This window comes from Phoenix dactylifera, chromosome 4, assembly GCF_009389715.1.
Source record: "Phoenix dactylifera cultivar Barhee BC4 chromosome 4, palm_55x_up_171113_PBpolish2nd_filt_p, whole genome shotgun sequence".
In the NCBI taxonomy this organism is placed as follows: domain Eukaryota; kingdom Viridiplantae; phylum Streptophyta; class Magnoliopsida; order Arecales; family Arecaceae; genus Phoenix; species Phoenix dactylifera.
The window spans coordinates 8,535,619-8,550,778 of record NC_052395.1 but is presented as its reverse complement, the minus strand read 5'-3'; positions in this window follow the sequence as shown (position 1 = coordinate 8,550,778).

Here is a 15,160-nt window from a genome sequence, read left to right as displayed (position 1 = left end):
ATTAGGACCCGAACAAAAAACCGGTTGGATCGAGGTCACCCAGGACCCGACCCGATCCGACCTATTTGCACCCCTATCCAAGACCCCTGTTTGATCCTCTAAAGAGTCCTCTAAAATCTAGCATCTTAAGACTACCCAGGGTCCTCAACAATAATGATCTCTCTAGATCCAAGTTTAGAGAGAGGGAACATAGCAATAAGAGAGAGAGACTAGAGAGAGGAGATAAAATAACAGAGAAGAGAGAGCGATGGTTCTCTCTCTCTCTCCCTCTCTTCCTTCCTTCTTGCTATCTTCTCCCTGTGGGCATGCTCCGCGGCAATGGCTGCCCTTGGCCAACGACCCCAGCAGTCGGCGGCCCAACATGGTGGCGGCCACGCGCCATGCCCAGCGACGTCGGCCAAACGAAAGAGTGAAAGACCGAAACAGGGGAGTTCAATTCACATCAATCGGGCGGCTTGCCGGCCGGATTCCCAAGGCGGCGGTGGCCCAAAGACAAAGGAGAAGGAGGAGAGGGTGCTTACCTTGCCTCCGGTGAACTCCTCCGGCAGGCCGACGGCAAACAATCCAAGCATCTCACGGATCCCCCTTTTTTTTTCTTTCCTTTTTTTTTTTTGAAGGGCTCTCGGTTGATGCCCTAGGAAGAGGGGAAAGAGGTCTTTTATAGAAGAGGATTGGTTTAATTTAGGTAAGATTTAATCTCAGTTTTTCCTCTGTTTATTTATTTATTTATTTTTTCCTTCCTTCCGATGGATTCGGAGAGGAGTTGAAACAGGGGAGGGAAGACTCTGTTCGGGAGTCTCCCTCCCGTTTCATGTGTGTCGGGCCATACCAGCCCCCCAAAAAATGTAGGCCCTTACATTCTCAAACGGACCAACATACTTAGAGCTCAATTTACCACGAACCCTAAATCTCATCACTCCTTTAGTGGGTGACACTCCCAAGAAAACATGATTCCCCAATTTAAAATTTCAATTCTCTCCTTCTATTATCAACATAACTCTTTTGACGACTCTGAGCTGTATGAAGTCGTTCTCTGATCACTTGCACATTATCTATGGTTTGTTGCAATATCTCTCGGCCTAATAATTTTCTCTTACCCACATCATCCCAACACATAGGAGATTCATGTTAAAATATTCCAAGTCTAAGACCAACCAAGAAATCATCAACCATTAACGCTAAATTTAAGATGCCCAAGTTTCTTCCAAAAGTTGTCAACAAAAGAAAAATCCACTGGTGAAAATTACATAGCTACCTCTAGATCATCCATAGAATCAACATAGCTACCTCTAGATCATCCATAGAATCAACAACATTCTCCTCTATTAGAAACTGTTACGGGGGAACTTAGCCACCATGCCCCACGTGACCGGCACGCGCACCCAGGAAGACTACGGCAGCCCCTTGATCCAGCAATCCGACCCCGAGTCGGACATCTTCGGCTCCGCAGCCCGACCCCGAGTCGGCAGCCCCTTGATCCAGCAATCCGACTCCGAGTCGGACATCTTCGGCTCCGCAGCCCGACCCCGAGTCGGCAGCCCCTTGATCCAGCAATCCGACCCCGAGTCGGACATCTTCGTCTCCGCAGCCCGACCCCGAGTCGGACATCCCTCGACAACGACAGGCTATTCCCCAGAGGCACGCCGCAGCCTCCTGCTCCACTACTCCCTGCAACGGTTGTATCTGGCGCTGCTCCACGATCCCCTGTAACAGCCGTACAAGGCGGAGCTCCACTACGCCCTGTCATGGCCGTACCCAGCGCTGCCCCACGACGCCCTGTAACGGCCGTGTCAGTGGCAGTTCCATCGTGCCCCACGATGACGAACCCCCCTGAAAGACCCCCAAGCCTGGTATATATGCGGCTGGGAGGAGGAGGGGGGGGGGGTAAGCAAGAACTTCCAGAGCATTCTCTTACTTGCTACTATTATCTCTCTCCAATCTCCTCTGACATGATCGTCGGAGGGCCCCCACTACCCCAGTGGTGGTGCGAAGCTTGCTTGCAGGTTTCCCGGTGGAAGGTGGAGCGCAATCAACACCAACCAAGGCAACTCAAACGGAACCCCGTTCACACCGCTGTGCCAATCGTTCTCGGTTTGGACCACCAGCAATAGAAACTAACTCAAGTGTTCCATCATAATACCTTTTAGATCAAATATTAATGTCCATATCCTGTTTCAAAATAACTCAAACCACCACACTTCCATTGCGCACTCTGATTTAATTCATTAAATACTCTCAAGCCTCTAAATGATTTATGATCGAAATATCACTTTGCACTAGGAGTAAGAAAAATCCAAATTTTAGAACTTTAATTGGGCAGAACCTCCAGATCTCTCTGTCCCCAATTTATGTAGAGTATACTAACCATAATTAACACTCAAGCCATTAATCAAGTTTAAGGTCACTACATGATCTTCACAACGGTTTTAGAATCCAAAATATCTAGGTTTAATTTAAAATAAGTTAACCTTGGATTTCCTTAGCAATTTGATTAGACAATCTACGTTGATCTTCTTTCCAAAAAGATTTACTTCAAATTCAATGCGTTAGAAGTCATTGAGCCAATATACTATGATTAGAAATTAACTCTATGGATCTCCAGATCTTTTTTTTCACCAAGATTCTTAACATCCATCAGCAATGCTATATATGATAATTCATATAAGCATCTCATGTCCGAGGTCTCTACTCAATATGACATTTATTAGTGGCTTCACCAACAATGACAAAAAAAATCCCTGCTTAAATCTTAAACCTAGGCTTGAGTTTTACATTAACACATCAAATAGTCTTCTACAATTATAAGTAAAATCCAGTAGCCCAATCCAAATGTGAGAATTCAAATAATTAGAATTCTCCCGTCAATATGCATACTCTATGGCCTCAAAATAATCAAATACATTAATAGGAAATAGACCTATTTGTAATATTCAATATGCCAATACCAGATATAATCCACATACATATTCAACTTCGAAGAATATTCCTTTCAATATTATGAAAACTTCTTAGCTCACTCTAATACTATAAAAGGTCTACGTACAAATTCCACTCTAATAATTAGCAGCAAAACCAAAAGTGCTATCACATCTACACCCATATCAAGTTTGAACTTCCAAATCATTGACACAACATCTAAATATGGTACAACCGATATGCCATGGTTAACCTTCATACACTTATGTTAGGTCTAACCTCTCTTATCATGATCAGAGACAATTTATCCAGTCCTTCCGTACTCGTCGAATATCAAACCCAATACTTATATTTTATCACAATGTCTAGTGATCTTATACTTAAGCACTAAATTTAATTTTGCTACTTTATGTCAAGTTCAAAATGCTCATAACCTCAAGATCTGACACAATTCTATCGCAATCCCTAGTGATCTTAAACTTATGCTTTAGTTCTAATTTTGTCACTATCCCCAATGATCTTAAACCTCAAACTCTGATGCCACTAAGGTCACAGTCTCTAGTGGTCTTAAACCTTAGATTATAATATCATTCCTGTTACAATCTCAAGTGATTATAAACCAAGGCTCTGATAGTTTTTTTCTATCATAATTCTCCACTCACACTCACCCGACTCTAAACCCTAGGATACCTTAACCTTAGGGCTCGTTTGGTTCGCGGGAAGCATTTTTCTTCCTAGGAATATGATTCCTGGGAAACAAATTCCTAGGAAGAGGATGCCTAGGAAAGTACTTTTGGCATATTTGGTTGATCATGGAAAAGTGACAAATTTCCAAGGTGCTTATGTTTGGTTGGCCATCCACTTTCCTAGGAAAGTTATATATAATTCCTATTATGCCCTTAATAAAAATTAGGTTTTTAATGCCTTTTTAATGCTTCTTTAATGCTGAAGGGACTTTTTGGAAAAAAGTAAAAATGGAGTGATTCCCGCCTCATGGGAAAGTAACTTTCCCATGTTTCTCATGGGAAAGACTTTCCCATGAAATGTGGGAATCACATTCCCATGGGAATACAACTTTCCCTTCTCTCTCCTTTGAAAACTCCAACCAAACAAGAGGCATCTCATTACTTTCCCGTTGACCACACTTTCCCCCCTTCTTTTCCCGCGAACCAAACGAGCCCTTAAGCTCTGATACCACTCTGTCATGCTCCGAACCCAACACCCGGGTCCGGTACGCGACCAGCCACATGAGCCTTAGAGCAATGCCCTAAAGATCATGCAAGGCCTAAGATGAACAAAAATCTAATAAAATCATAATTAATTGATCAATTCAAATAAACAAATCCAACATGTCCAGATAATCAATTGGTTCAATTACAAGATCTTCAAATGTTTATCGACTTCAAAGAAAAATAAACTAACTAACTAGCTAATGACTTTGATACCCGCACTCCGCGCCCAATCCATCCATGTTTATGCATCCTGCAACTCTGAAAAAAGAAAACAAAAAGAAGGAGGGTGAGCTTTACAGCCCAGTAAGAACCCCTACACATCCACACCAATACAATAATAATATAAATTTGAAAACCACGATAAATCGATGCACATTTCATAAAATCATAAATAATTTTCAAAAGACTCAATTAATCAATATAAGAATGTACATCAAACATCAAAAAAAGTTCAGTCACACAAGAATGATATAGCATATGATAGCTCATAAATCTTCATTACTGTTTTCCATGCTTATTCTTTTCATTCTATATTAACTTGATCCGGATCAATTATCTTTCCGACTTTGGGCTACATCCCGGTTACGTTTCCGGCCCGTGACGGAGCAATCGATAGTATCACATTTCTAGCCTGTGACGGGGCAATCGATAATATTACATTTCCAGCCTGTAATGGGGCAATCGATAGTATCACATTTCCAGCTTGTGATGGGGCAATCGATAATATCACATTTCTAGCCTGTGATGGGGCAATCAATAATAACGAGATAAGCCCAAAGTTCTTGTTCATTTAATCAATTCATACACACACATCAATTCCTTTTTCCACTTTATTTCCGACCTAGACTAACCATGGTCACGTTTCCAACCTATGACAGGGCAATCAATATAATATGGTTAGTCCATAACACCAATTCATTAGTCCAATTATATAAGTGTAAGTTATGCTCAAGTATGTATTCATCATACTATCAATTACAAATAAACATGATCAAATTACGATTTAATACCAAAATATCATAACAACCACATTCATTAATCCAATTATGCAGGTGCAAGTTATGCGCATGCATCCATCCATCATGATACCAATCACAAACAAATACGATCAAAATATAATTTAATATAAAACTCTTTTTGCTTCTTACTTATCAAGATCATAGCACATCATACATATATAGGTGCAAAATATTTATATCATGCAGGTCGGCGTACAAGGATCCTTACATTTTGTTGAAAAGCTCAGACAAACTAATCACCCGCCCTCACAGCGATCTATGAACCGAAATGCGCAGAACCACGCTCAGCGTCCTCTCGTCCAACAAATTGTTCCCCTACAGAACCAAGTCAATATTAAAAATTATCCAAGATATATGACAATCCAAGACCCGTGTTTGATCCTCTAAAGAGTCTTCTAAAATCTAGCATCTTAGGACTACCCAGAGTCCTCAACAATAATGATCTCTCTAGATCCAAGTTTAGAGAGAGAGAACATAGCAATAAGAGAGAGACTAGAGAGAGGAGATAAAATAACAGAGAAGAGAAAGCGATGGTTCTCTCTCTCTCTCTCTCTCCCTCTCTTCCTTCCTTCTTGCTATCTTCTCCTTGTGGGCATGCTCGGTGGCAATGGCCGCCCTTGGCCGACGACCCAGCAGTCGACGGCCCAACGTGGTGCCGGCCACGCGCCATGCCCGGCGACGTCGGCCAAACGAAAGAGTGAAAGACCGAAACAGGGGAGTTCAGTTCACATCGATCTGGCGGCTTGCCGGCCGGATTCCCAAGGCCACGGTGGCCCAAAGACAAAGGAGAAAGAGGAGAGGGTGCTTACCTTGCCTCCGGTGAACTCCTCCGGCAGGCCGACGGCAAACAATCCAAGCATCTCACGAATTCCCCTTTTTTTTCTTTCCTTTTTTTTTTTTAAGGGCTCTCGGTTGATGCCCTACGAAGAGGGGAAAGAGGTCTTTTATAGAAGAGGATTGGTTTAATTTAGGTAAGATTTAATCCCAGTTTTTCCTCTGTTTATTTATTTATTTATTTATTTTTCCTTCTTTTCGATGGATTCAGGGAGGAGTTGAAACAAGGGAGGGATGACTCTATTCGGGAGTCTCCCTTCCATTTCATGTGTGTCGGGCCATCCCAGCCCCCTAAAAAATGTGGGCCCTTACATATTCGGCCGTCGATATTAAGTTAGATGGTTTGCACCAGTAACTGAACCTTAATAGACGATTCTAATCCAATCAAAAATATTGAAGCTAGTTGCTATTAGATCTTGTTGCTGTTAGATCTTGTTGAATATCAAAGTGCCAAGAGTAGAATGTTTCTTTGTTTCATATCTCAGCACAGATGCCCAGAGTCTTCCTCATCTTCTCCATGAGGCTGCTGCTGTCTCTCTTTTCGCAATGCCTTCAGAATAAGAGGGGAAAGGGGAAGATCTTGGTTGGTCAGGATGAGTAGTTCTTCATCAATTTTAGCATGTGGAAGCCCCACGAAAGCATAAAGAAATGCTCTTTAGTTTGGTCCCTAAGATTAGTGAGTCTCCAATTATCATTATATTAATAGACACTTCATCTAACATCCACTCGAGAACTTCACATTACATCCACTTGGTGGTGATGAGGATTTCCACTATGGTGCTATATTGATCTCCCCAGATCATGGCCGGCTTATGATAACTGGAATAGTATAGTGTTTTTGATGAACAACATCAACATTTAACTCTTGGCATGCGTCTAAAGTTGCTCTAATCTATTAAAATAGTTGCACCTCAAATGCATCCAGACAGACTTTAGAAAAGAGCGGTGCTGCCAAAAACCAAAAAACTGTACATCGCCCATATTGCGGAGTGACATAAAACTTTCACATTGATTTCTTCATTAGAATTTTTTTTTTTTGTTCCAAGTCAATGCGGTTTCCTAGCCATAAATAAATCTCACCAACGCTTGTGAATCGTAACAATTCCCAGAAGTACAATTTTTTTGAGCACAATTTATGAGTCACTAATATGGTTTGAAGAATTTAGAGACCCAACTTTCATGTCTCTTAGCAAAACACCATGAAAACCATGTTCTACTGCCCACCTCGCACTGCAAAGATTGCAAATGATTTAGGCTTCATTTGGCAGAACTGTTGGCAGTAGAGCTTTCCGAAGTAGAGTTTTTTGAAGTAGAGCTTTTATAAAAAACTATTTTGCCAAACGAAGCCTAAATGAACGGGACCCAAATGCTGAAAGGAACGAGGACAAATGTCGTGTACTTATAAGTCATATGTGGGTCGACGCAAGTGGAAGCACTGTCTCGCTTTCAAACGAGAGATATGCTTAGAGAAGTGCGGATTTGGATTGGAGCATATCCTTCGGAAGTGCTCCTTGCTTTCTTCCATTGGACGCGTCATAGAATGCCTTTTTTTTCTCTCCAACTTTTTGAGGTGGCTGAGAGCTCCCACTTGGCATCTAATACATCCAAGGATGGTGCTCATGCTCATCCTATCCTTTATTCGCATTTCCAGCGAGCACTATCTTTCTGTAGTTAATTTTAGCAAAGGAAGCTCAAGCAGGAGAAACTTGATTTGAAATCTTTTTAAGTTAGAAAATAATAATAGTAGTAGTAGTAACTTTAATAATGATAATAATAAATAATAATAAATTAAGATTGCTGCTGCATCAAACTTAGAGCATGTCAAATCTAACCATTGCCCCCTAAAAGTAACTCACAATCATAAATGAGTATCTATAATTACTCCATATAACTTTCTAGACTAGATCAAAGCCTATGCAATTGCTGCTTTTCCATCTTAAAATTAATAAAGTCAATCAAAATAAAAATTAATGGTATTTAAGAAATTATTAAAAAATTAGCCTCTTTTGTCACTAACTTGGGGACTTGGAAGCTTGATGAAGTACTTCTCCTCTACTTTCTCCCCACTCATCTCCTTGTTCTCACGACAGGCCATGGCGGCCTTTCCACCGCCTTCTTAACTAAAAGTTTCCTCATCAACCAAATCTAGTCCATCCGTCTCCTGATCCTCTCCCGGTTAGAAAAGCCATCGACTCTATTCCTAAAAAAAGACGACGTGCTAGAAGTAATAAAGTGTGTCTTGATGAGATTCGATGCATTAGTGTTGGTATGATTGCACTCGAAAAATAAAGTATGTTGCTTGTTCATTGGCTAATAATGGAATAATTAGGGAGCTAATGAGTTGTGTCCGTCCATTGCTATGATTATTTAGTGGAATGACATCCACTTCAGCTGCTCAAGAATAGGACTAATCTACTTGCTTTTTCTTACGTGGAATTGCAGATCGATATGAGGCTATAGTTCTGTAAGGCTTCTCTCTCATTTTGCATTTTATAACAATTTTTCTTTCTTTGAGGGAAAAAATGCATGTTAAAACAGTCCTTTTTTTGGAGAACTGTTCCATCGGAAAAGATAGGGTTAAGAGGAAGATGATAATATAATATGATCAAAGAAAAGGAATTGCGAAATAAAAAAAAAGGTATAGCTAAATAACCCTCGCAAATTCATCTAATCATAACTTCCAAGATGATCACCTTAATTTATAGAACTTTGTAAAGATTTTCGCAAACAATATTGAGACAGGAGCGAGAAGGATCCAGTGCAGCCAATGAGATTTATTTTTCTATGAGTGTCCTGCAAGATGAGTCAGAATTCCATTAAACCTTGTGTTGGCAAGGAAGCTTAACCAAGGGTAGTCTAAATAATTAAAGAAGGAGCATTTCATGTAGAAAGCATGCATCTAGCTGCTTCATGGTTGTCATTTGAGTATCTTTGCCCGCTAACTATGAAGGTAACTTTAGTGGAGTGTTGGAAAGTTATGATATTAATAATAGTAATACACCTTGTCACTTGTCAATTAGGTTCATTAAACTAAGTTAATACTCCAATAGTTCTCTATGATGGATGTGATAACCTTCTTTCAGTTGGTTTGTCAATTAGGTTAGAGATAGATAGACCAATCCAAACTCCGAAAGCAATAATAATACATTTTTTGCATAAATTCAGCAGGAGAATGCTAGCCAAATGTGCATCTTCACTATTTTTCTCTTAGACCAAATACATTTTTACTATATTGGGAAAAAAAAAAAGAAAATTGGAGTTTTGAGGTCTACATAGTTTACTCCAGGGGGAAAAATAAATAACTTACTAAAAATTTTTATTATATACATGGCTAAAGCTAAAAACAATTTATATTAAATAAATTATTATTTATAATTAAAAATGGAAGAAAAAAAAGTTAGTTGGCTTTTTCGTCCGGCTTACTCATGATAATCTCTTCTTTTCTATTTTTTTGATCTCATCATTTTCAAAATTTGACTAGCCAAAATATCAAGTGAAACAATTGATCGTCACAATGATTTTTCGAACATATGTGTTTGCACATGCTTCTTCTATACTAGTGCAATTCAAATAGTTGATGAATATAAGAAAATTAGAAAATACAATAACATGGGATATAAAGATTTTGCTGGATCCACATTGTTCTTCTAGATATCTTCTACTCTACTGACTTGTAGATTAGGATAAGGTAATAAGAATGGGATAATGTAAAACTGGCATTGGTATGCTGCTTGACTCTCATCCCAAATAGAACCAAAACAAGATGAGATTGGATTTCTAAAGGGCTAGAGTTGTCATTAGATAAAAATTGGAGGAAATTTCCTATGAAGCAGGTTCCTTTCATGCTTTTTCTTAGTCAGGGGATATGACTAGGCAATATGTCCTTTTATATATATATATATACACAAACTTGGCCCCCTCCACCAGAAAAAGGAAAAAAATCAGCATACCACATTTTGAGAAACCAAAACTAGAGACTTTCGTTATCATATAGGTCCCATATTATTTTCGAGAATGCGAGCCGTATATAGGCTAAAATCTAATAACACCATCATGTCAATCCATTATCAATCCGAATGAGCTAGTAATGCAATATCTTACCGTCTATATGGATTATAGATTGCATCCATTCTAATACTATTTGTGATGATTCAAAACATCATCCAAAAAAAAAAAAAGTTGGCTTTAAGATGCTATTTAGAGGGCTTGGTTTAGTGTGTAATGGGGATAGGACTAAACACTTGGCAAAGACTCACTTTGATTCCTTAAATCAGACATCACGAGGAGTCTCCCGAACACCCCTGGAATCCTTCATGTCATAAGAACATGACTAGATATAGAAAGAATGACGCGATGGCAGGGAACCAGGCAGTATCTAGAACGGAAAGAGCTGCCAATCCCGGCCATCCAATTGGTGGGCCCTTGAAACATGCGTACGGTCAAGATAAGTGGTCCTCGTTTCGCACGAGGCGAGGCAAAGCGAAATATTCCTATCAACTTTGGACAGCTTAACAGCCGAGGATATTCTTGGATTCCGGAATATCATGAATACTCCAATTTCCTATTATCTTTTTAAAACATGAATGCTTTTAGTAATAAATTCATCGAGCTTACAATCCAAAATAATTTTTGACTTTATATGTAAATTTGATAATATGTTTTAAAAATTATAAATGTCCAAGAAATGGTTAAGATTTTAAATCTGATGTGGGTTAAAAGAAATAAAAATTGGAGTTACATCCTCTTGAGATGCCTTTACTACCCCATGACTTATTTATAAAGCTTGAAAAAAATTGAATTCAAATAATACTATTAATCTTTAGCTCATTTTCTTCCATTGCTATCCTGTTGTCAGGCCATTAATATATATCTCACAAATTTTGTTAATTTGTTTTACCCTCCGCTCATATTTTAGTTATTTGGTAGGTGTAAGCTTTAAAAGTATCTTCCCCATAAGACAAGATTAAAATGTTATAGACCAAGGCTATATTTAATTTATTTATGCTAGATTACTTGCGTATATACTCGTAAGACTTGTTTAATTGTGACTAAATATTTCAACAAATAGTGGAGAAAAGAATATTAGCACTCCTTCTGCAGCTAAAATTATAGTTCTCGATTTTAGTTGGCACTGCAAAATCAAGGAATAGTAGGAGAGTTAAGTGTAAGGCTGGATTTATATATATATATATATATATATATATATATATATATATATATATATATATATATATATATATAATGCTTGTGGGCAATGGGTTACACAATGAAAGGTAGCCTTATACCAAATAACTTTAAATCGTGCAAACCCGACGAAGACATGATTCAATTGGTTATTTGCTTTAATTGTTCGAACATTTTATCAGCTTGGTAATCTGGCACCTTCGCTTTGTAACTATTCTTCTGGATTCTATGTACAACTTAAGTATTTCTCATATTACTTGCATCAAAAGATCACAAACAGTGGATAAACATGTAGGGAAAACTTAAGTGACCCTAAAGCTAGGGGTACTTTAGATTGTCTGTTTCTAGAAAAGTAGAGTTAGTGCAAAGTTGACTTGAACCATTTCTGGTAGTGAAGCATAAAGACAACGGATGCTTAAAGTAAAGCTGCCCATTTCCTTTTATAATACCCTTGTTTGGCCGAAGGTGATGAGCAGAAGGTCAAGGATGAGAAGAAAAAGACCAAAAAACTTCAAAACATGGGAAAAAAAACTATCTATGGTTTGATAAATAAGCGCCAACATGATCAAGGGAAAAAAAAAAAAAGGAGTTTTATTAGTTTAAAACAATGTAATTGCTATTTTGGCTTAAAATAAAATAAGAATATATATAGTAGAACTAATATAGGGCATCTATACAGTAGTTTATGGTAGAACTAATATAGGGCATCTATACAATAGTTTAAATAAGGTTAGCCCTGACTACACAATTTGTGGCTGAGCATAAATCACTAAGTCATTAAATATGATCTATTATTTTTAAATTGTTTACGATTAAAAACTCATTATTTGGAGATTTATAGTCTATGTATTCAATAGTCAAAAAAATATACTTGTATTATTTAGGTTGTCCATTTTTAACCATTAAATACATGTACTATAAATTTCTAAATCACATATTTTTCTCAAAAGTAAGTAATTTAGAGATAATAGATCATAGCTAATAGCTTGGAGTCATCGATTCCTAGCTATATATATATATATATATATATATATATATATATATATATATATATATATATATATATATATATATATATATATATATATATATATATATATATGTATGTATGTATGTATGTATATGTGTATGTATATGTTATACACCCATGCGTGCGTAGACATACACATACAAGGATAATACATACATATAACAAACATGCATACATACATGCTAGATCTTGGGGCAAGCTTTTAAGATTGATGTGCCAACAAAGTATGTTTATGGGCATAACAAATTAGGAAAACTATAGGAACACCCCCTCAACTTTGGGCAGGTCTCACGCACACCCCCTCAACTTTGAGCATGTCTCACATACACCCCCTCGACTTTAAAAAGTTTCAAACAAATTCCTCAAGTATCCAAACTATTCCAAACTGATATTGCCTTTCATCTCCGTTAACAGAATGGTGTCACATGACCATCACATGGTAATATAAAATTATATTATAACCCAATTGCCCTTGCATCATAAATGTTTTGTTTGACTAAATGCCCTTCTTATCAATCTATTTTGGCGTAAAGGCTGATTTAAAGAACAAATGAAAAGCAGATTGCATCTTGCGCATGAATGACAAATCTTGCTTCATGCGAATGCATCGTTGGATCACCCATCACACTGATCTCACAGTTCAAATTCCTTTATTTATACACTTGCACAAATCTCAAAGCATCACTGCATAACCAGGATCACCTCCATCTGCACGAATTTCAAAGCGATCAATGGAAGATTTAGATTATTCATTTGCTTACACAAATCTCAATGAGACTGTAATGATCAGGATTATCAGTCCATCTGCAGAAATCTTAAAGTGACCATGTAGATAATCTAAATTATTCATCAACCTGCACAAATCTCAAAGTTGGGTGGATGACTTAGATCTATGCAAACAAGGAGCAGTTGGAGAGGGCCTTGTTGGCATGGGTGAAAAGATCCATCTTGGCTGCTGTTTGCGCCACCCCTTCCCGCAATAGCCAAGAGATGAAGGAGTACTCCTTAGTGTCGTAGCCCCCGATGGCTAGCCGGTACTCCTCCAATTCGAGCAACGACCGAGGGCCTGCTAGAAATGGTCTTGGGAGGAGTCGGATCGGAGAGGAAAGATCTAGAATTCTAACAAGATAGCTATTTGGACAACATCAATTGCTCCGAAAAAAGAAGGGACAGAGAAAGAATGAAAGAGAATGGAGGAATTTATAGGAGTGGGGAGATGGGTCAGACGTGCGCCAACCTAAGGGGTCTTCTTGATGGTAGGATAATGGTTGAATGGATGGTGGAGAGGGTGGAGAAGAACAGGAGAAGTGTGGGGAGAGGGAGGGGTCTCCTTACTCAATCCATTCAAGCCTTAGTTCCCAAATAGTCGGGGATAATGCCTGCATAGATCTCAAGGTGGTCATGTGGATAATTCGGATCATCCATCCACATGCATAGATCTCAAAGCAATTAGTAGATGATTAGAATTATTTATCTATCTACACAACTCTCAAAACATTTAGTGGATGATTAGGATTATTCATCTACTTGCATAGATCTCAAAGCGACCACATGGATGATCTAGATTATTCATCCATCTGCACATATCTTCAAGCAATCTATGGATGATCAGAATTATTCATCCGTCTGCACTGATCTCAAAGCAATTATATTGGATGATCTAGATTATTCATCCACTTACACGGATCTGAAAATTTTTTTCGAATAGGCCAAAAAAGGAAAAGGATAGTTTTGTCATTTGAAATGGCAAGTTAATAGTCGCTCGCTAGTTAGAAAGCCGAAGGTTTAGTTTGGAAACTTGAGGGATCCGCTTGAAACTTTTTAAACTCGAGGGGGGGGTATGTGAGCCATGCCTTAAGTTGAGGGAGTGTGACTTTATAATTTTTCCAAAAAATTATGATATGATCTATTTAATGATGTCTAACTATGTTGATTTTCCAATTATTTGTTAGTTAAATATAATCACAACACTATATCAATTATGTTTAAATGCAAATGAAACACACTCAAGATATTGTTAATGAATCTCTAGAAGTGCGGAGAGCAAAACCCCAAAACAATTTATCAATCCAAATTCCATATCTATTTTGAAAGAGACATGTACATGAAATGTGAAGCAAATATTGTATATTCTTTTTTGAAGAACCATGTCTTCATCCATGAATTGTATACTCCAAAATCATGCATATCACAATGAATGTTCCAAATTCACCTATATATCAACCAAAAATGAATCCCTTGGACCATTGGGACCTATATTTATTGGATGCACTATCTTTCAATTGTTTCCCTTATAAACAGATAGCCAAAAGATCCATTCTTAGGGGTCTCTTAGTGCTATTCCACTTCCCAGATTAAGCCATTGCTTGACCTAATTATAGTTATGCTGTTCTTCGCACTACCAACTGTCAAGCTTTCTCCATGGCTACTTCTGAACAATATTGCAATTCAATAGGGAACCTGAGAATACTGTTATGTTATCATCACCTGATTCTACTCCACCATAGTGAAGCATAATGAAAATAGTATTGAACTAAGTGATTACCTGATTATGCCATTGTTTGCAAAGTAGCATATTGTCATAGATCAATGACAATAATTTTAAAGGAATGATTGCTATTTTAAATCCATGATAAAAAATTTTATAAAACTAAAAAGAGTGAAAAATATATAAAAAAATTTATTATATCATAGGATGAAACTAATGCCAAGTTGATTGCCCCATGCGTGAATCCACATTTTATTATATCGGGAGCCCTGGGAACGATACGTAGCGCACTAACCGCCCAAAAGGCAAACCGCACTCAAAAATATTTGCTAATAAAATACTCTCACCACACTGTGAGGAAGAACGAAACGCAAGCTCTCCGTGGTCTATGCCGTTTGAAATATCCACTGCGCTCTCCGCGATCAACGTTATCGAAGGCGAAGCTAAACCTAGGCTC